At 53.8% G+C, this 21,140-nt stretch overlaps 1 protein-coding gene across 1 annotated transcript in view; it reads left to right on the top strand.

The window, feature by feature from the left end:
* The first annotated feature begins 5,555 nt into the window (after window positions 1-5,555).
* The window catches only part of RPS14 (ribosomal protein S14), a 31,765-nt gene continuing 16,180 nt past the window's right edge, over window positions 5,556-21,140 (top strand). Inside the window, exon 1 of the mRNA XM_081092923.1 lies at window positions 5,556-5,633. The gene's annotated coding sequence lies outside the window, so the exon portion shown is untranslated. The remainder of the gene's footprint in view (window positions 5,634-21,140) is intronic.

Genomic DNA, 21,140 nt, shown 5'->3' with positions numbered 1-21,140 from the left:
GGGCTAGATAATTTGCATTTCTAACAAGTTTCCAGGTAATGCTGATGCAACTGGTCCAGAGACCAACTTTGAGAACCACTAACTTAACCTGCAGGTGAATCAGGGAGAGCTTCCGTAAAGAGGTGATGCTGACACTCCCATAAGAGCAGGAGCTGCCCAGCTGTAAGGAGGAGAGGAGGAGAAGCTGGGCAGAGGGTGCGGCATGAGTGAGGCCCGGATGACGACATTCATTTCTTCTCACCTGGCCTCTGCCTGGGCAGGTAGGGTAAACCAGAGGTGGCCGCAGCTGCGCAATGACTACAGCAAACCTTCACCGACCGCCACCCTGGACCTGCCCGGACAGGCTGATCCTTGGCTGGCCTCGGGGTGATGGGAATCCACACCCTGCTTTGTGGAGCCAGCAGACCTCAGGTCTGAACCAGGCCAGAGTCTCCACCATATCCCAACCACGTGAGCACCAGGATTCTGCCCCACACCTCCAGACAACCTGCCATCCTGGCTAGCTCTGCTGGTTCACTTCCTCATTTCTGGTGCCTCCTCTGGCCAGAGCAGCCCCTCAGAAACCAGCAGACCTTGACAGTAATCAGGCTGAGCTGTGCCCCTCGCTAAGACTTAGCTATCACATCTGCTAAAGGGGATGACACCGTGCTTATCTCCTACTGCTGTTGGAGGGAGGGTAAAGAGAGCACCTCAGTCAATAACAACATCATCAGTATAACAATCACCATAACTCAGCACCTTCCTGAATTATCTCCCTAAATGCTGTGAAAGGGGGACAATTATGGTCCCCTTGGTACTCTGAAGAAACTAAACAGCTTGCCCCACGTCCCTCAAGTAGGAAGTGGCCCAGCAGGGATTTGAACCCAGACTGTCTAGCCCCAGAGCCTAGTGCCCAGCCTCTGCTGTCTGTGTCCTAGACCTGGCCTAGGTCACCTCTCCCTGCCACCATCCTCTCCCCCTTCCTAGGGCACCGGGAGACTGGGCAGGAGGCCTCTGGAGGCTCTAGGCCTTAGTGCACACAGTCCGGGCCTTGGGTCCCTGGCTTGAGGGCAGCCCAGCGCCTGCCAGCCAGGTCATCTTCTTTGGCACACTGTTTGAGATACCGTTGAACATGGCCTTACAGAACTTGAGCACCTTATCCTGAATGAAAGGAGAGAAGAGGAAAAACAGGTGTGACAAAGAGCGGAAATCCTGCCAGGCTTCCCGAATAAGGCCAGCAGCTCCCATACCCCAGGCAGATTGCCCCATCTCTCCGGCCTCAGTTTCATCACCCGAACAAGCCTTGAGACAGAAAGTTCAGGAACTTAAACTCCTGGGAGCCTTCCCTTCATCTCGAAAGAACAGATCGCTTCCCAGATGTAAACAAACAATAATAACAACCACTGTTATCTTTAACAGTTCCTACTTTACTGGGCCCTTACTGTGATCTGCTCAGCCTCCCTAGCAAAGCAGGATTCTTACTCTCCTCCTCCTGCAATTGAGGAAACTGATGCCAAGAGAGATTTGGGTAACTTGCTCTGGATCCCACAGCCAATGGTGGCAGTGCTGGGATTTGAACCCAGGACTTTCTATTCCACTCTGCAATGCTGCCCACCTCTGCTGGGGCAGAAATGGGCCACATGCAGCCCCTGTTTCTGGGCACGGAGCCTAGGGAAGATGAGACATGTTCCTAAGGAACCAAAATTCAAAGCCAGGTATGTGAAGGGCCCATGAGAGGGCCAGATAACAGGTTCTGCAGATATAAAGCAGGGATTGGGCAATGCCAACTCTGCAGAATTAGGAATGACTGCATGTAGAGGTGACACTGGAGCTGGGCACTGGTGAGAAGGGTTTGGGGGGTTGAGGGGAAGCGACTAGGCTGCAGCATCCCCGCTATTAGCAGGGATGTGGAGGTGTAGCAAGGGAGAGGGAGCACAGAGGGAGGGGGAAGAGGCAGCCAATGGGAGACAGGGCACTACCTAGCCAGCCACCTCCCATACCTTGCCTTCCAGTAAATACATGTTCATTTGTGATACACATTTTAAAATTTAATAACTCTGATCTGTATCTAAAAATAAAACAGGTAGTAATAAAAAGGGCCAGGAAGCAACTTAACACAAACTATCCTCCATCTAGAAGAGAGCTTCATCCCCAATTTGACTCCTTTGGTGACAGACTAGCCTTGAGGCCACATGGTCCAAGACAATCATGTCTGCCCCTTCCACCAAGCTCCAAACCTCCCAAGGTCAGCAGAGCCTGCTTTAGCCTCTGCTGCAGGGAAGGGAGGGATTATCCTGCCCCCCACCCCTCCCACTCCTCACGTTCAAACCTGCCAGCCCTTTCCTCCAACCCCTGCTGACTCAGCCTGATTCATGATGCAGCCTTATTTCCTCATATTTGAGGAAAGAGAAACTGAACCCATTTCACAGATTAGGAAATGGAAGAAAAAGGTTCAGTCCTCTGTGAAACCAGTCTCCGCCAGCACAGGCTCCGGTGGCTGATTCACACATCCTGAGAGGCCTCTAGGAGGTAGGCTGGGCTGAGTATATTCCACGAGTATATTCCAGAGTCTGCAAGGACTCTCCTAGGCGGAGCCCTGCAGGCCTGGCATTTATGAGGAACATCCTGAGATGTACAAGAAGGGGCAGTTTCTGAAAAGCTATGAGAAAAGCAGGGTGGAAGTGGGCCAAGCACCCCCCACCCCACCCCCGCCAATGCTAATATTCTCGGGTAAACTGGGAACTGAAAGAGGTCGCCCAGGCCTGACCCTCCTGGTACACGTTTCCTGCAGCCTCTCCAACTCTCCAGCTTCTCTGCAGACCTTCGGGGATGGGGATCTCTCTCCTCACCAAGGAGCTTATTCCCATTAGCTTCCCTGTCACTCTTGATGCTGTCTGTGCCCCCAGGAGCCACACAAGACAAGACTACGCCCTCTGCACACAGAGAGCCCTGCAGGGACTTGAAAGGAGTGACACTGCCACGTAATGGTCCTTCCCCAAATCTTAGACCACCTGTGATGACCCCAGTCCCGGAGGCAGCTACAAGGTCCTGCAGCCTCCCCTCCTTCCCTCTCCGTTCCGTAGCTCGTGTCACACTCTGGCCATCTCTCTGCCGGACCAGCATTTCTGAGCTGGTTTCCACCCAGCCAGTCTTGCCACCATCTTTGGCCAAGTGACCTGAGAGAAGCAGCACAATAGAACAGAAACAGTTCAGGCCTGTGTTCAAATATAGCTCTGCGATCCCTCTGAGCCTCCATTTCCCCATCTGAAAACGGGGCAGGGGTGGGGGAGGCCGCCAGCAGCAGCTCCTTTGAAGGGGTATTGTGAGATTTCAATGGGGCGTCTGTAAGAAGCCTGGCACAAGGCAGCGCAACAGGCATCGACTCAACGAGCTGCTTACAACCCTCTGTCCTCTCCACCGGCTTCAGGATAAAATCCAAACTCTGGGGCACACTACAAGCTACCCGCCCCGATCTTATCTCCCACTGCCCGTTCCCAGTCTGCGCCTCACAGACGCTTCCTCCCCCAGGAAGCTCTGCGGACAGACATCAGCAGCGGAGGAGCTTTCCCTTCCACTGACCTTACAAAGCCCATCCATCACTGATCACCTTCGCCATCACTTGATCCTTGTCTTCCCTCCCCCATCAGATCGGCAGCCTCTCCAGTCAGGAGCCAGCAGCACCTTTTGCCCATTTCATGTCTCCATCACCCTTGTCCACAGCTATTTAACAAGCTACTCTAACTTTCCATTTCAAGTAAAGAATGTCCAACTCTTCCAAATAGTCCAGGTATTTCCAGCCATACCCCAGAGCAAATTCCAACCTCTGTCCCGTCTTAGGGACTTTCAGGCCTGGTTTTAGTCCCAAAGTATGGCAGATGGGTCAACAGCCCAGGGCAGAGGGAAGCCAGAGGCCATTTCTAAGTTTTCTCAGGAGACTTTCTCAGATGCAGAGTTTCCCAGTTGGCCCCTAGGCCAAACCCAGCCTATGATTCCTTACTTCTGCTCACATCTTCATCTTGTGATTGCAAAACTGTTCCGTACATACCCCCTTGTTGATGGGAGGCCAGCTCTCCATCTTTTCTTGCTTGCTGGCTCCCTCCCTTCACCTACTGATTATCCAAGAGGCCTCTCCCCCTGCTCTGATCATGATGACAGGAAAGTCTGACCACATGCCAAGGGTCATCCCCATCGCTCAGGACTCCCTGCAGCCTTCCGGCCCCTCTACCCATTTCCCTGAGTTTCTGAATCCCCTCAAAGTCCAGCGAGTAGTGGACTTTCCAGTGGCATTCCTACAACTGAAAGTGAACTGTCCACCCCGGAGGGCCCCTGTTCTCAGGACCCAGGAAACGCCTATGGGCCCTGCAAGTCGAAGACAGAGTGCTGGACCTGCCCTCAGAGCAGTTAGAACAGCAATGCACAAACTTCCATCTTCCAAGAACTTCTTTCGTTATCTACCCCCTCCATTGTTTTAGGATGTCATTTATGAACTAACAATTTGCTTTCCATTGTTTAAGAAATTACTCAAAGCCCCCAGTCAAAGCCCAATCAGCAATCATGAGATGGTACCCCCTGCACAGGGCACTGGGCCACCCTACTAATCCACTTACAGGGTATTTAATGAGGACCCGCCGTGTGTCCTAGGCTCAAAAACCCATACACACATGCATTTTCCACAAGGATTCTGCAGTCCTGACGCTGGCTCAAAGTCCACTCCTCATTACTATCCTCAAGGACCTTTGGGGCTGGGGTACCTAGAGCAGCCCATAAGCTTAGCACTGAGGACTGCTGATGAGTCACACATGAGGACGCTGAGATGTCAGTGCCTTGGCCTGAGAGCTCTCATCACCCCCAGGGCTTTAATTCTGGGCCCCACCTCTGCCCCCTGCTGATCTGAAAGTGACCTGGTCTAATGGAGATGAAAGCCACTGCACTCCCCTGGGTGCTGGGGAGGGGTCTGTTGACAAAGCCACCAGCTGTCCCCAGCCAAAGCCAGGGAGATGGGCTCCTCCCTGCACCACCCCAACTGGGAGAGAGTTCCTGCCAGGGATGCAGGCAGCAACAGAAACTGGACCATCACGGAGCTCCAGGCCCAGGCTCCAACTGAGTTCCCCTCTTGCTCCAGCTGCCACAGCAAGAGCCAGGGCAAAAGACCTCACCCGCGCCAGTACCGCCAGAAGGAGCATCACTTGGGGGTAAGGGGAGTGGGGAGAGGGAGCAGGTGTCCTCACAATTCCAACTGAAAATGAAACTGTGCGCTCAGTCATAGCAGGACCTCATAGAGCCCTGTTAGCTGAGACTCGGGCTGGGGGAGGGGAGTCAAATCCAAGTTCCACTACTTCCCACCTACTTGACCTGTGCCATTCTGTGCCTCAGTTTCCCCCTCTGTAACATGTGGTTAATAGTCATGTTAAAGAATTAAATGAGATCACATATGTAAGTCAATTAGCCCCCTGTCTGGCCCACAGTAAACATGCAATAAGTACTTGTTGAATATAAACAAGCCACTGTTACTGAGGCCCCACAGGTCCTTATTTCATCCTTATTCTGGCAGATACTATCTTTTGCCCATATCACAGGTGAGGAAACTGAGGCTAGCTAGGAGCAGGTAAGGAACCAGCCCAAGATCACACAGCTGGAAAGTGACAGACACCCAGGTCAGTCTGAACCCCAGACCAGGGGCCAGTACTACCCCAGGCCATTCCAAATGGGTTTTTTTCCGGGGGGTGTGCGGGGGGTGTGCGGGCGGGCGGGGGGGGGGGGAAGAGCAGCACAGGGGCGTGACTGGAGTGTATCTCCTCACCCCGGCATGGCTCCTGGCTGACCCAGGTGCTCACATCTGGGGAAAAGCCAGGAGACCAGCCCCCAGAATGCCCGCCGGCCCCAGAACCCAGGCGTCCCACGGTCCATGGGCGCCCCCTCCTCACCTGGTCCCCGGGGGTGAACGGGCAGCGTCCAGATGGGTGCTCCTGGCTCCTGGGAACCTAGGGAAGAGGGAGCTGCAGACCGGGCCGCTCGCAGCCCGGAGAAAACCGGTCGGGCTGCCTTCCCCTTCCTGAAGCGGGGACCCGGCCCCGCACCCCCTCCCTCGCCAGACAAAAGTTTCCCCTGTTCGGGAGAAGGGGAGGGGGAGGGGGCATTCCTCGTGAGTGACATTATGCGTGACCTACAGCTGCCGCGTGCCCTCCGCGCACCCCGGCCCCGCGCGGCCCCCCACCCTTTGTCCTCCCGCCCGGAGCGCGGGGCCCGCAGCCCCGCCGGCCCGCCCGACGCCCGCCCGCCCCAAACTCGCCGCGGGGCCGCTGGGGCGCCGCGCGGCCTGCACGCCCGGCTCGGGCCCCGCCGGCTGGGCGACCGGGGACCGGCCGGTTCCGGCCTCCGGGCCTCTTACCTGCCGCGGCGGGGCGCTACCCGGGGAAGGGGGCGCTCCGGGCGAGCCGCCGGACGCCGGGGTCCCCCGGCATGGCGAGCGCTGCCGGGATCGGCCCGGCGGGTTAACCCATTCGCGGCCGCCGCCGCTCCCGCCCGCGCCCCCGCCCCGCGCCGCCGCCCCGCCCCCGCTCGCTCTCCTCCCGCCCCTCCCGCCGGCTCCCAGCCCCCATCCCGGCCCCCCAAACAGCACGGGGGCCGCTCACAGCCGCCCCTCCTCCCGCGGCCGCGAGGTGGGGGTCCCCCTGAAGACGAGAAGTTGGGGTGCTCTCCCTCGCCCCCCACGGACCCGCGGAGCACAGACGGGCGAGCCCGCGCGCCGGGGGCCCCCAGCCCGCGCCCCCTTCCCGCCCCGGCCCGGCGCTCACCTTCCCGAGCCGCGGCGTGGAGCGGGCTCGATCCGTGACGGAGCGGGGCGCCGGCAAAGACCGGCTCCGGGGCCGGCGGCGGGCGTGCGGCGAGCGCCCGGGGCGGGGGCGGGGGCGGGGGCGGGGGCGGGCGGGACCCCGCTCTGCTCTCGGGGCTGGATTCTCGGTTTCCACCCGGATTCTCCCTCGGCTCTCCCGGCCGATTCGGTGCTGCTCGGCGACCACGTGACGCGGCTGCCTTTGACCCCGGTCTCGGAGCGGGTAGGGGGCGGGGGCCGGGGGGTGTCAGATGCGGCACCCACGAGGGCTGGGGACGGCTGCCCGGCGCCCCGGGGGTGGTGGCCCCGAGGAGACAAAGCCGGGGGAGACCAACAAGTGATTCGGGGTCAAAGGGAGAACAGCGCTCGGGGGTCGGAGATGCTTCAGCGAGAACCTGGGAGACAAAGACCCGCGTCCGCCGCGCCTCCGCGGGCCCCGGGAGCGCGAGGGGCCTCGGCTCTGCAGCCCCCGGGCCGAGGACAGCCGCCCTGGGCCTCGGCTCAGGCGCCGCGACATCCAAGTCTCCGCCGGAGTGACCTCCTGGCAGGCCTCCCATCCCCCCTCCGCTTCCCACCTTTGCCCTGACTCTAGAAAAACCCTTTATTTCCTTTATCGTGATTATCTGGTTCATTTGCTGGTTTCCCTGTTTACTAAAATGTCATCTCCCCCAACAAGTTGTTCCCAGATGAATCCCCAGAGCCGGGCACACAGCTGGCAGATGGAGAGGTGGATGACCTTGTGCAAACCTCTTCTCCCACCGAGCCTCAGTTTCCCGCTCCCAGTGTTATTTCCGCCAATCCAGCAACCCTGTGAGGGCAAGGTTACAGCGCCCGCCCCCGGAACAAACAGATGGGACGCCCAGGCCCAGAGATGAGATGGTTTCTGGGAGTCTCCTCTGCAGCTGAGAGCCTCAGCCTGCGCTCAGATCTGACTGCTCCAGACCTCAGCTTCCTCCCACGCGGGAGACAGCCTGTAAAAGCGGGGGGGGGGAGGGGGGGGGGGGCGCGCGCCTTAAGGGCTTGATCAGTGAGCCTTAAGGGGCTTGCTTTGCTAATATGTAGATCATCAGCCCCACCCCCCCACCCCCCACCCCCAAGATGCTGATTCCAGGTGGACCTGGCCGGGATGAGTCTGGCCTTATTTGGAAAATAGTGCATTGGTGATTTCCTAAGGACCTTCAGAAGCTCAAGATCCTCTACCTGTAGAAGCAAAGCCCAAAAACATCAGCAACCAGGACAGAGCAAAAGGAGGCAGAGAAGCCAAGTTTGACCCTGAGAGCAGGATAGACTCAATCCTGGTGCCCCCAAAGGGTAATGTCCTGTAGTGAGTGGAAAGGGGAGGAGAGGGGCTGGGGGATGGGACCAGGCTTCTGACTCCCAGGTAGGTCCACGTGACAGCTTTGGACTTCCTGTAATCAGACAGGATACAGCCTAATGGCCGCAGCCACAAGCCTAAATTGCAGGCCATCTTCAAAGACAGGTTTGTGACTTCCTGGTACATACTCCCACCACCCCACCAGGATGACCAGGGAAATCAGCATCCACCAGCAAATTCTTCTTTATAAATCCATGTTCCTGCCCAGCCAGCATAGCTCATTGAGTGTTGACCTATGAACCAAGAGGTCACGGTTCAATTCCCCGTCAGGGCACATGCCCTGGTTTCCAGCTCCATCCCCAGTGTGGTAGCCAATCAATGATTCTCTCTCATCATTGTTGTTTCTATTTCTCTCTCCCTCTTCCTCTCTGAAATCAATAATATATATATATATATACACATTTAAATCCCATGTTTCTGTAGTCTGTAACTGGTCTTAAAGATGGTCTGGACCTTAGGTAGGCTAAGCAAGGCCCTAGAACCTTACTCATGCATATCTCTGCTTTGGAAGCCATTTCCATCTGCACGAGGCCCTGTGAGCATATTCTCTGTGCCAAGCACTATGTTCCTGGTAAGGAGACGCAACGTGTAAAGAGACATGGGTTTGGAGATGCTCTGTATGTCCCTCCCTGTGTCCAGAGACTATCGGAGCTGAAGGCATGCTGGGGACACCCAGGGCAAGTGCTATGGCCCACAGTAAGAGGAAAGCAGGATGAGGGAGTTTTGGGGGGTGGGAGGGAGACAGCCTCTGACCAGGAGCAAGAAGAACGGGTGGGATCTGGGTAGGGAGATGGACATTCTCAGCACATTAGACAACCTGTGCAAAGGCCACATGGAGGACACTCAGGAAAAGTTGAGTGTTGCATGGACAGGAGGCAGGGGGCAGGGTGAGAAGAGCAGAGGAAGCAGGAAGGAAAGAATGAGAGAGAAAACTGGAGGGGAGGGTTAGGAGCAGATTGTGAGAGGCCTTGTGTGAGGTGCTCTGCTGACTGGGATTCTCTGGGGGCCTGCCTGGTGGAGAGAGAAGATTGGTAGCAGGCGAAGGGAGTGATAAGAGCCACACTGAGGGAAGGTGGAGGGGAAGGAGGTCCCCTGAGCTGAGTGAGACTGTATCTTGCCAATGGAGCTGCAGGTCCACTGTTTCGGGGGGACACCTGTGAGCTGGGGTGACTCCCTATCACTCACGGCTCTTCCTATTCTTTTCAAGTCTTCAGAGTTACTTTTCCTCAAGCTGTACCCAAGGCCCTCCAGCTCACTGTCACCCAGAAAGCCTGTGAGAAGGCGAGGCCAAGGCCCCACCCCAGGAAATGGCCTCCACGGGTCTAGGTGAAGCTAAGGACTTGCATTTCTAACCACACCCTGGGAGGTTCAGCAGACTGTCCTGCCCCGCCTTCCCCCTCAGGACCCAGCCACACCTCCCAGAGCTTTGGGGGCCTTCCCCTGCCCAGACTCCCTCCTCAGCCCTAAGCCCCGCCCCCACTGCCCACTTGACACTCCCCTGGACTGTCCCAGGGGCACCTTTGTCCAACTCCATAAAGCAAAGGCTGGACTCATTATCTTCCACCCCAACCTGCTTCTCCCCTCCTCCTGGGTGCCCTTTCACGTGTCCAGTCCAGAAATCTGACCCCAGTCCCTTGTCCCCACATCCTATCCACGAGCCAGTCCAACTGGTTCGACCTCCAGTTTTTTCTCTAACCTAACCCAACCTCAACTCTTCATCACTGCCACCCTCGTCTGAGCCCCATCTTGTCTCTGCCTTGCATTAATGTCTTGTCTTAATGACCCCTTAAATACCCTCCTACCTCCCACTTTGCCCATTCTTTTTTTAAAATATGTTTGTTTGTTTTATTAGAGAGGAAGGTAGAGGGAGGGAGGGAAAAAACAAACATTGATGTCAGAGAGAAACATGGATTGGTTGCCTCCCACATGAACCCTGACAGGGGGTTGAACTCACAGCAGGGGTCTGTGCCCTGACCAGGATGGTGCTCAACCAATTGAGCCACACTGGCCAGGCCCACACTGCCCATTCTAATGCAATTTCCTTGTGCCCATTTCTTACTTAAAACCACCAACAGCTTCCCATTACTCTGAGGTAAATTCTCTGCCTTGTTGTCCAGTCTCATCTCTTGTCCTAAATGGTCTACCCACCCTTCACCTTTACCTAATTCCTTGTGAAGAGTGTGGACTCAAGCCAGGCTGCTTGGGTTTAAATGCGGCTTTACCACTCACAAGCTGTGTGACCGTGGCCAGTTTTTCAATCTTTCTATATTCAGTTTCCTGGTCTCTAAAGCAGGAATAATAGTATGTACTTCATAGGGCTGTTGTGAGAATGAAATGAGCTAAATATGTAAAACCCTCAGTGTCGCCCTGGCCAGATGGTTCAGCTGGTTAGAGCATCGTCCTGATACAAGGTTGCAAGTTCAATCCCCTGTCAGGGCACATACAAGAATCAACCAATAAAAGCATAAATAAGTAGAACAACGAATCTGTTTCTCCCTTCCTCTCTCTCTAAAATCAACAATAAATTTTTAAAAATGTGTTTAAATCGTAGAACCCTCAACGTGCTATCACATGATAAGCGCTGCCTGGGCTTTCCTCCTCGTGTTTCCCTTACACCCCTAATCCAGACCATGCTTCCCGGTCTACACATCACATCTGCCTCTTCATCATCCTTGTAGTTACTTGTCGGCTGCCTGTCTCTCTCGAGCGTAAACTCGGTGTGGAGAGGACCATGTTTATCATAGTGTCAGGCGCAGGGTAGGAAACCCCCTCACATCGCCTGGCTATACTGATGCGATGAATGTCAAACAGATTCATCATAAAATAGAGGATACTGGTTTTCTACAAAAATACCCATAAATGATATTTTGTTCATTCATTCATTCATTCGTCCATTGTGGCCCTGTCCTCAGGAATGGATATAGTCTACCATGTAAATGAGTCAGAAGATACAATGCAGTGTAACTGTGTTGTTACAATGGCCTGTAACAATTTCGTTTCCCAGGAGGCCTTTGGAACAATGAAAGGGAAAAGTAACTAAAAACAAGCAGAGCTGTCTGTTTAGCCAGCACCCCCAGTTCCCAGCAGGGACGTCTTTAGAGCAAGTAGGTCTCATCCTGAGGGCATTCGGGCCACCTGCTCTTTCTGCGCCTAGAGACCTCCTATTCAGCCTGCAGGGCCCCAATCCTGGCTCTAATGATTTTGGGGACTATAGTGAGATTTGTCAAGGACAATCCAAATTTCATGTTGTTTGCTTCTTTAAAAAAAAGTAAAAGGTGATTGAATGAATGTGTAACTACATGCTATTTCGTGTTGGACTTCAGTGGAGGTAGAAAATAGCCTCTGTCCGACCATGTGATCTGATTGTGGTTTGGAGAACATGGTCACCGTAATTACAACACTGACCACATGGTGTGAGTTCTCTCTCTCTCTCCCTCCCTCCCTCTTCCTCTTTCCCTCCCTTTCTCTCTAAAAATCAATAAAAAGAACAAAACAAAAATTACTTACTCTGGAGCATGCCATACACTTTCCCTTTACTTGACAGCATGAAGCTCAGAGAGGTGAAGCAAATTCCCCCAAGTCACCCAGACAAGACTGGTAGAGATGGTCTCAAATCCAGACCTATCCAACTAAAAGACTAAGTTCTCCTCACTATTTGACTCTACCTCTCAGTGCCCAGGTGTCACGAGTTCCCACACTGTGCACGGCCACCTGGGCCTGTGCCTGCTCCCCTTGCTCCCCTTGCTCCCACGGGGCTCCCTTCTCACCCTTCCCCCTTGCACACCCACTGTCAACAATGCCAGTGCCGTCCAAAGAGCACTGCAGCTGCTTTCCAAAGCAGTCCCATCTCTGGGGCCAGGTTTCCTGTTTCAGCAGAATCTAAGGATGTGTGTCACACCTTCCCCAGTCCATCCCTTACTCCCAGGAGCTGCCACTGGGCCAAAGACTCCGCTGGCACAATCCCTCCCATGTGCAGCGCTTTTCCTGTTTTTTTATAAAGCATTTTCCAGTTCTATACACCAATTCCTGGGGACTCCGCAGCAGTCCTGAGAGGTAGATACAATGGAGAATTTCACCCCATTTTAAAGATGAGAAAGTAGAGGTTCAGCCAAACTGTGGGAGATCCCCTCAACTGGCATGAGAGCCGAGCAGTTTCGACCATCTGCCCACATTCTTCCAAGTCTCTGGAGCAGCGGTTCTCAACCGTGGCTGCACATTAGAATCACCTGGGAATTTTTTTAAAATCCTGATTTCTGGGCCTCATCCTCCAGAAATTCTGTTTCTTTGTTACTAATGTTGTGGCCCCACCCCATAACAAAGAAACAGAATTTCCGGAGGATGAGGCCCAGAAATCAGGATTTTAAAAAGATTCCCAAGTGATTCTAATGTGCAGGCAAGGTTGAGAACCACTGCTCTGGAGGGTGCAACTTGACCAAGAGAACAGGGATGGGGCGATCTTTAGAATCCTCACACAGAGGAGATAATGGCTTTTGCAAACAAATGTAAATCACTTAATTCCCCGTTTTATGATGTTCATTGTGATGCACCAATTACAACCTGGCAAAGAAAAACACTTCGAAGCACGTGTGATCTCTAAATGATGTGACAGCAATCAGCTCAAAGTCCGCTGAGGGCAGGGCAGGGCCAGGCCAAGTTCAGCCCCAGCATCAGTACAGCAGGTGCCTAGGGCCAGAGGGGGACAGGCTTTCCCAAACCTCTCAGCTGCTACTCAGACGGGCTCTGCCCTGACCTTGCTCTCACCAGGCCATGTCTCCTGCCCTCCACCATCTGACCTCCTCTTCCTTCATTCTCTTTCACTTGGTCACCTGGAGTGAAATACTTTCAACAGCACTCAACTCAAACGATGATATTAGCCCTAGCTGGTTCTGCTCAGTGGATAGAGCATCAGTCTGAGCACTGAAGGGTCTCGGGTTCAAATCTGGTCAACGGCACATGATCGGGTTGCGGGCTCGATCCCCAGTGGGGGACGTACAGAAGGCAGCCAATCAATGATTCTCTTTCATCATTGATGTTTCTATCTCTCCCTATCCCTTCCTCTCTGAAATCAATAAAAATATATATATATATTTTAAAGATTATATTAACTTAGCCCTGGCTACTGTCACTCAGTGGTTAGAATGTTGTCCCTCGAACCAAAGGGTCATGGGTTGGATTTTCAGTAAAGGGCAGCTACCTGGGTTGCAGGTTCAATTCCCAGACGCATGCAGGAGGCAACCAATCAATGTGCCTCTCTCACGTGATGTTTGATCTCCCTCTCTCTCTCTTTCTTTCTCTCTACCCCTCCCTCCCTTTCACTCTAAAAAGCAATGGAAAAAATATCCTCAGATGAGGACTAATAAAAAAAGATTATATTAATTATTAATTTTTAAAAAGGGGTGGGATTTCTCCACAAGATTCCCATCGATTCTTTCAGTTCATTCTCACCACTCCCGTGGGGTAGGAGGTAGGCATTACAATTCCTACTTTCTAGTTAAAGAAACTGAGGCTCAGGGTCCTGGTACCTCCACAGCAGAGGTCCAGAGAGACCCCCACCTAGTGAAGCAGGGAGGGATGGTGGGGGTCACCTGGTCTGGGGGTTGCTGCCCACCCAGTTCTCTGTCGCCACCAGGCCATACACACACATCCAGCCTGCTTTGTTCATTTGCATTATTCTCCTGGGCCCCCTTTCGTCATAGTTTAGGATTCCAGAAAGAATTCAGTGGGCAAACCAAGGCCCAAGAGGAGCAGCGGGGAGAAGCAGTGCCTCCATCACATGACAGAGCTGAGCGAGGACAACCCGAGGCCGCTGCGGTCACCCTGCCCCACCGCCCCACTGTGTCTGTGCATCAGAAGCTGAGGAGGTGGCACCGGCGAGGCAAGGACTACCAGGGCCAAGTCTAGACACCATTCCGGGCCCTTGGAGATGTGCCAGCATGAGGGGCTGGGAGGGGGGAAGTGTTGACTCCGAGGGGGAATTGGCTCTGGGATTGGCCTGGTGGCCAGACTCTTGTCTGGGGCTATCTGCTCCAACAGGCACGGACATTCTTATCATTCCACGGTCCTCCATTCATACCCACCTGTCTGGACTGGGTCTGTCCTGAGATGGAGCTGGAGTTGGGGGAGAGAAGAGTGAGGGAGACCGCAGGGATATACTGCACCCCACGCCCACCCACCCCCAGCACAATTACACTCATATACCACCCCATGCCCACCCCCCACAGCACAAGTACACTCATATACCACCCCCATGCCCACCCACCCACCCCCAGTACAATTACACTCATTCACTCATATGCTGTGCACACACTCACCGCCCCCCACCCCCTCCTCCAAGTGATTAAGAGCTTTGGAGCCAGACTGTCCTGCGTTGGAATCTAGAGTCAGTCCTCACTTATGGTCACTTAACTTGGCTTCAATTGTTTACTTGTAGAGTGGGGATAATAGTGCTACCTCAAAGGGTGGTTGAGAAGATTAAATGAGAAGCCACTTAGCACCATGCCTGGCATAACTATAGTCGTTACTGTCATTTTATCCAACACTCCTCTATTGTACACAGACACACACACACACACACACACACACACACACACACACACACACGAGGCTAACGCCCACCGATCCTCAGCCAGATGACCCCCCTCAGAGACCTATCACCTTCTGACCCCTCCACTCCAGGCAGCCTGGGGCCCTCAAGGCCTGGGTATGTGTCAGGTGTGCGCAGCATCCCCTCTCCCCAGAATGCCCTCACTGCCACCTCTTCACAGGCGAACTGCCCCCTTCCCTTCAAGTCCCAGCTTCAGGTCCTTCTCCTCCAGGAAGCCTCCCTGACTGACCTCTGATCTCCTCCTCTAATTGCTAAGTCCTCTGAGTCATCGCCACTTGGTAATGAGATTCTCTCACTCTGGCAGCGAGAAAGCCTCTTCCTTCTTCCTCCCCAGAGTCTCTTAAAACTGAAAAAAGCACTTCCCAGGCAGATTTGGGACACCTTACACCGACCTCCTGATTCCCGTGTCACCCCGAGTCCTAGTAACTGTAGTCACCCATCATCATACATCTTCCTGGAGCTGGAAACAGGGCAGGGTGTGGAGGGCCTGAGGGGCAAGCCAGTTACCCAGTGGACAGACAGGATCAATGACAAACTGGGAAGCTGGAAGGACCCTCAATCCATTGTTGGGGTCCCAGGAACAGTTCTGCTGAGGGATGGGGATTGGAGAGAGCCCTCTGGAGCTGAGGGTCCCTGCTGGGGGAGGTGTCCCTGAAACCCTCCTGTAACAAAGGTGTTGAGGTTTGCCCTGCAGCCTGCAGGACCAGACTCCCCACCTTTCATGGGGAGAGGGAAGCAGATTTGTTCTCAGAGGCCCTGGAAGGCGCTCTGGGAGCCAACGTGAGGTTGGAAGAAGCTTTGGGAAGCAGATCGCACACACCCGACTTGGGGAAACTTATAACAGTCCAAAAGCCCAGCAGCTTCGGGGCAGCAATTTCTCCACCGGGTGACAACCAGGAGAAGGGAAGGGGTCAGCACTGGAGGATCCCTGCGTTGGGTGAGAATAGGCCCAGGACTCTTCTCAGATACTTCCTGGCTCTGAGAGTCACTGTCTAAGATTCAATGACGTAAAGATCTGGAACTCTGGGTCTAAAATTCTGTCCCTTTAAAGTTCTGAAATGCAGCCCTGGATGGACAGCTTGGTTGGTTGGAGCATCATCCTGATATGCCAAGGTTGCAGGTTCGATCCCTGGTCAGGACACATACAAGGCTCAATGAATGAATAAATGAATAAGTGGAACAGCAAATCAATGTTTCTCACACTCTCTCTTCCCCTCTCTCTGAAATCAATTTTTAAAAAAATTGAAGTTCTGAAATGCCACACATGAAATTTTTTATTTTTAGTAGACATGTTTTAAAAAGTTAAAAGAAACAGGTGAAATTAATTTTAATAATACATTTAACCGAATATACCCCAAATATTATATTTTCAACATGTAATTAATATAAAGAAATACTGAGATGTTTTAAGTTCTGTCTTTTGTATTAAGTCCTCCAAATCCTCTGTGTGCCTGACTCACAGCACATCTCAATTCGGGCTAGCCACATTTCAAGGTTCAATGGCCACACATGGCTAGTGGCTACAGTGTTGGACTGCACAGTTTAGAAACCTAAAATCTATGACTCACTTTCTTCAAACTCTAGGAAGCTATGCCTCTGAGTTTCTAGAAGTCTGTGGCATATTAAGTGTCTGTACTAGTAATGCTACAACTGTGATTCCACCGGATTAAAATGTTTCCCGGAGTCTGCTTGTGGGTAAGTCTTCTCCCCACGTGTTTTTTGTGTGGAAAGAAATCCAGGCCCCTGCAGAGTCCCTGGGAGGTAAGGGAGCAAGGAGCCTCCCCCTGCCCTCCAGCTGCCTCCACCATCTGGCCCAGCCTGTGGAAGCCGGGTGGGCATGCCCTGTGCCCAGGATGCCGGCCTCTCCATGTACAGCTGCCTCGCCAGCCATCTCTCCAGCTCATCATCTCTCCATCCAAGCGCACGAGCCTGGAAGTGAGACTCCTGCCTTTGAGTCCTCCTGGGGAGGGGCATCCCCTGCACCCCTCCCTTGGTTTCTGTCCACTCTGGAGAGCCTCTGGGGGCAGCTGCAGCAGATGGAGCTGGGAGTGTGGTTAAAACCCCACGTGGAGTCCCCTGAGGGTGGAAATGGACTCCATTTGCTGGAAGCTATAGCCTGGAGGGCAGAAGTCAGAGAGCAACTGTCTGGGGCTGGGAGAGCCAGAAGGGCTCTCTGAGGTCATGTGATCTATGCCCCCCACTGGTGCAGATGGAGGAACAGGCTGGAGAGCAGAAGGGGTTTCCTGAGCCAAGCACAAGGAGGGTATCAGCGATGAGCTCTCCTCTTCCTTTTCCTAAACTCCCTCTCCGGGCTCCACTTTCAGCGAAATCAAGATGCAGATCCAGCTCCACGGAATGGCAGGGAGGCTGTGGGAAGGCCCCCACTATTATATCTATGTGAGTGATTTCTTGGCTTTGGGATACTTGTTCCAGGTCCAGAGGCCTCCTGGTTCCAACCCTGCCCCAGGCTTCCTTCGCTCCAGGCCCACAGGCAGGAGTCTGGGTGAGGCAGAAGCTGCAGCCAGATGTGGAGGGTCTCAGTCAACACAAGGACCAGCCTCCGATCTGCTCCGTTATCCAGCTCTGGATTCCATTTCAAAGTCCTTTTGTAACTACACTCTCCTTTTATCCTCACAAGAGCCCCAGGGGAAGGGTGGGCAGGAGGGCTTGCCATCAGCACACGAACTCCCAGCCCTATTGCCTTGCAGAGGAGAGGGCCAGTGCTGGGGCTTTGTTCCTGTTCCACGTTTTGCAGGTAGGGAAACTGAGGCCCAAAGTGGGGCTATGACCTGTCTCAGGCTACAGAGCTAGAGGGAGGCCCCTGAGGTATCACTGGCTCAGCACCCATCCAGGGAGCCCCCACCTTGCTCCGCTCTCAGGCACCCAGACTCTGCAGCTGAGGAGCCGAATGTCAGGAGTCACCTGCACTCACAGTTTCCAAGCTGGGCTGCTTCCCGGCTGGATTTCCCCTCCAGGGAAAGCCCCAAAGCCATCTGCATGGTCAGGAGGCTCAGGGAGGAAATGGTAAAGAGCCTGCTACAGAGGGCAATGAAAAACAGCCAACCTTTGGCTTCTGGGGTCTGGCTCTGCTGAAGTGGAGAGGGGAGCAGCACGAAGGGAGACCTGGAATCCAGATTTGGAAAAGCACAAACTGAGGAGTGAGGTGGGCCTGGGTTCGAGTCCCAGGGCTGCTACTCAGCAGCTGTGTGATCTTGTGGCCATGACTTCACCTGGGCTCCCTCTTCTGTTAACTGGGCTGTCACCCACCTCCAGGGTAGTGGGAGTCCGAGTGCTCACAAGCTAAGCCCATAGCTAGTGCTGAATAAATGATAGTTCTCGCTCACATGCCCCTCCAGGAACTGATCAGGCCCTGCCCCACTCCAGCTGCTCCCCTTGGCTGTCATAAATATGGCCCATAAATATTTATTGCATAAACAAATGAATGAATGATTGTTGCCAGCCCAAAATACAGCAAAATATAGGGGAAGGCTTTGAACTAGTCTATCAGATCTGACAGACTGTCACAACTCACTAGGTGGCCCCAGGTTTTGAGGAATATAATAATAACTAACCTTTCTAAAGCACTCACTGTGTGCCAGGCTTTGCTAAGAAGCTTAGAGCACCAAGTTCTCCCAGCAGCACTCTGAGAAAGTGTGACTGTTGCTAAGTGGCCCCGCAGTCACATTGCTGGTTGGCAGCCACCCTGTCCCCAGAGCTCCTGGTCTTTCTTAGGGGTGGCCAGGACCTCTGTGGGGAAGGGCTCCCTTCCCCAGGTGGCTGCTGGTGCTGCTCAGGGTTTCCCATGAGTTTTGGAGGCTCCTCCTGCAAATCAAATGAAGTGGGCGCTCTGCCCACTAAAGACTGTTGCCTGGGCTCTTTGTCAGAGACTAATTCTCACCATTTTCTGGGTGTTTCCTGCCCAGAAGGAGGAAGGAAGCAGGGGCTCCAGCTCCTTTGTCCTCCCTCAACTCATCCTCCCCCTCCCCTGCCCCGACTTCTGGACCTTCCTCTTCCTTGTCCAACCACTGACCCTGAACTTGGAGTTCATTCCCAGGCAGACTTTACAGTGCGATAGCAACAATAACTCAGGGACATGGCTCTATGCTCTGCCGAGAACCAAAGGGTGCTTTCCTTTCCCAGTGGGCAAATTTGGAGAAATCTGGCCCCCAGATGGAGGAGGTGGGGGTCGGGACTGTGCCAACAACTGACATCAGTTCACAAAGAAGCTCCACAGTGATGGTGCGGATCACCCCATCCAGCCTGCTTAGACGGTCTGATTGCTATCACCCAGTTCAACAGAAAAGGAAACAGGCCCAGGAGGAATAAGTGACTTGTTCATGGTTCTGCAGACATTTGGAGGCAGAAGCAAATGTTTATCTCAGTCTCCAGAGATTTATTATTATTATCATAATAACTGTTAATATTATTGAAAGGATTTACCAAGCTCTGGCTCTGCCAAGAGCTTTCCCTCTCATTACCTTATTTAATCCTCTTGGCAACTCAATAGTGAACCCCATTTTACAGACAAGGAAACTGAGGTACAGAGAAGCAAATCACCTACCCAAGTCCAGTATTAGCATCCACAGGGTATCAAAGCCAAATCTGAACTCAGTCTGTCTGACTCCAAAGTCTCAGGTCTTATAGGCAAGACAGGGCCATCTCCACCTGGGGTAGAGTCATTGTGTTTCTCAAAGGAGGGCCTGGAATGAGCCTGGCCTTACCCCTGTTCATGGACCTGCTTCAGGCCTGGTACACACAGCTCCAGGGAGCCCCTCAGGCAGCAGGCCCTGAGAAATGGAGCAGGCCGTGCAGGACTGCGGGCACGTGGGGGCCACATCTGAGTGTGAGCCCTCTACACGTAGCAGCAGCCCCTGGTCTAGGTCATTGTGGCCCTGTGACACTTCACAGATGAGCTCACACATGTGTGCACAAATTCCTTCCTTTTTTCCTTCCTCCTTCCTTCACCAAACACCAGCTAACTGGCCCTCATGTTTCCACACACAGACATTCACTTCTTTTGCTGGCCTCCCCAACCAGGGGCAGCTATATCATTTATGGGGCTCAACGCAAAATGAAAATGCAGAATCTCTTGTTCAAAAATTGGGAATTTCAAGATAGTAACAGCAGAGCATTCAACCAAGCACGGGACCCGGTGCGAGTACAGATGGGGCATGCCCATATGCCCATGTGCCACCCTGTTCCACTCATCTCGTTCCTGTCCCTCTACCCACCCCTCCTGCCACATTATCAAGTTCTTTCCCATCTCAAGGCTTTTGCAAAGGCTGTTCTCCTGGCCGCAGACCCTTTTCCCAATCTCCTCTCATAACTGGGTCTTTCTCATCATTCACGTGTCACCCAAAGCCACTTCCTCAGAGAGGCCCTCTTGGCTCCAGTCTGAAGTGGCCACCTGCATAGCTCTCCATCATGTCTGCTGTTTGTCCCTTCCTAGGGTGCATCACAATCTGTGACCTCATGTGCACTTGTCAGTTTAATACTTATTGTCCATCTTCCCAGGGGCAGGGCTGTCCTGCTCAGGACTGAACCCCCAGGGCCCAGGGCCCAACCCACTGCTCAGCACATAGTAGGTATTCAATAACTACTTGTAAAACAGTGACTGCATAAAGGCATGCATGGACACAGACACCCTAACACACCCCTCCCCCCACTCCTGCATCACCTCCCACCCTCCCCCTGCAACCAGACAAGCACAGGGGTGCTCCCCAAACATCCCGGTGCCCCAGACACCCCAACGCAGAGAGCTGATGAAACCAGTGGGAGACCCAGCAGGGAGACCCCTCCTGGATCTGAGGCCTTGGAGCCAGGACAGACGGAAGTGGCAGAGCCAGGAGAAAACAAGAAAGAGAAAGAGGGAGGAGAGAGGCGAAGGAGACCAAAAGGAAGGAAAAGGAGACAGAGCTAGAGGAAGGAGGGAAGAGGCAGACAAGGAGAACGAGTTGGGCTTGGTGCTAATCCCGTGCCTTCTCTTTATTAGCGAAACTAATAATTACTATTAATACCCAGCCCCTCCCTGGCCCTTTCATCCAGGCTGGTGGGGAAGTTTTGAAGATGAAAGTCTGGGGGCCTCTCAGGTGCAGGTGACAGAGCTTCACAAACAATAATTAGACTTGGCAGCCCCCTCCCATTACCCCCACCCCCCATAGCCAGGATGCTGTGCCACCTGACTCCACGCCTTTGCAGGTAGGCACGCAGCAGCAGCTGCTCTCTGGGCCTGGCCCTCCTCTGAGAGACGCTGCGTAGCTGCCCTGGGAGGGCAGGGCTGTCAGCAGAGACAGTCCTGGGGGAGGTGCCAGAAAGAGGAACCTCATACCAGATGGCACTGAAGCTAAGGA

Source organism: Myotis nattereri (assembly GCF_964212035.1).
Source record: "Myotis nattereri genome assembly, chromosome: 5".
In the NCBI taxonomy this organism is placed as follows: Eukaryota; Metazoa; Chordata; class Mammalia; order Chiroptera; family Vespertilionidae; genus Myotis; species Myotis nattereri.
The sequence above is the reverse complement of the archived record's forward strand: the minus strand, read 5'-3'. Positions and strand labels throughout refer to the sequence as shown.